Below are 1,628 nucleotides of genomic sequence, written 5' to 3'. Positions count from 1 at the left end.
TGGAAGTATCACAACACTATCACAAACACTCAGAGAGCCGTTGTAATCACACACACACAATATCTGTATTCACTCACAAAAACACACGGCGAACACTGTATCACACGAAATAGCACTCGCGAACCACACACTGCCAACCTGAATACCACAAACACAGTTTACCTGATAATTCTGAATTTGGCTCCAGAGCTACGTCCCGTTAGATATCTGGTAACGCAAGTAAATGTGTTTAAATCGATTTCTGTTATGTGTGCCTAATAATGGTAAGTCTAGTATCTGGAACTGAAGATGGAGCTTCATTTTCTGTTCGTACTCTAGAATTTTGGGGTCATGTCGGAATGTTGTTAGGTGAATCCCTGCGCTTGTTCAGTACCCAACTAATCTTAACAGTAATGTAACTTGTAACCTAACACAATAGAGTAAAATATTTTAATATGAAAGTACACCATTCATATTTCCTATTAATATAGTAAAGAACTAGACTTCTTCTTCTATGGCGCAACAGCCCCATGTCGGGCCTTGGCCTCCCTTATCGAGCCCCTCCATTCCTCTCTATCCTGCACTGCTTTCTTCCAGTTCCCTACACCGATTAACTTCTTCGCATCTTCTTCCACCGCATCAATCCATCTAGTTCTTGGTTTCCCTGCACGTCTCCTACTACCTATTGTACTATATAGTATTTTCTTTGGGATACGTTCCTTATCCATTCTCTGTACATGCCCGGCCCATTGCAATCTCTTAAGCTTTACCGTCACAGAGATCTCTGGCTCCTTATATAAGTTGTATAACTCTTTATAATATCTAATTCTCCATATCCCATTCTCTTTTACTGGTCCATAAATACGTCTCAGGATTTTCCTCTCGAATGAATTGATGATTGATTCCTCTTTCCTGTTTAGCGTCCAACACTCACATCCATAATCAAGCAGGGGTCTTATCATTGTTTAATATATTTTTGTTTTAATCGCTCGGTGTATTACGTTTGATCTAAATACTGATAGTAATGTGAAATATGCATTATTCGCCAATTTAATTCTTCTTCTAGTTACTTCATAACTAGAGTTACGTATTCCTAAACACAAACGCGATTTGATGCAAAGTTGTAACCTAAATGTAAAACTATAATGAACTTATTTTTATCTCACATTAGATGAAATTTCATACTGGCAGCTATTTCTGAAGAAAATCACGAGAATCGCGGGGCCGTAGAGGGAGTTTGTGTTCCATGACACATGAAGAAAGCTTATATTGGGAATTATTTCTGAGGAAAGTCACGAGAATCTCGGGGAATTAGATAGAAGTTTTCTTCACTGGAATATGAAGAATGCTCATATTGGAATTTCTGAGGAAAATCACGAGAGTATCTCAGGGCCTTAGATAGATGTTCTGTTCACTGGCATATGTAGAATGCTCATATTGGCAATTCTGAGGAAAATCAGGAGAATCTCGGGGCCATAGATGTAGGTAGTGTTCACTGGCATGTGAAGAATGCTCATATCGGAAGTTCTGAGGAAAAACACGAGAATCTCAGAGTCTTAGATGGAGGCTCTGTTCACTGGAACATGAAGAATGATCATATTGGTAATTCTGAGGAAAATCACGAGAAACTCGGGGCCTTAGATGGGGGT

This window comes from Cryptotermes secundus, unplaced genomic scaffold, assembly GCF_002891405.2.
Source record: "Cryptotermes secundus unplaced genomic scaffold, Csec_1.0 scaffold5, whole genome shotgun sequence".
Taxonomy (NCBI): domain Eukaryota; kingdom Metazoa; phylum Arthropoda; class Insecta; order Blattodea; family Kalotermitidae; genus Cryptotermes; species Cryptotermes secundus.
Note: the sequence above shows the minus strand (reverse complement) of the source record.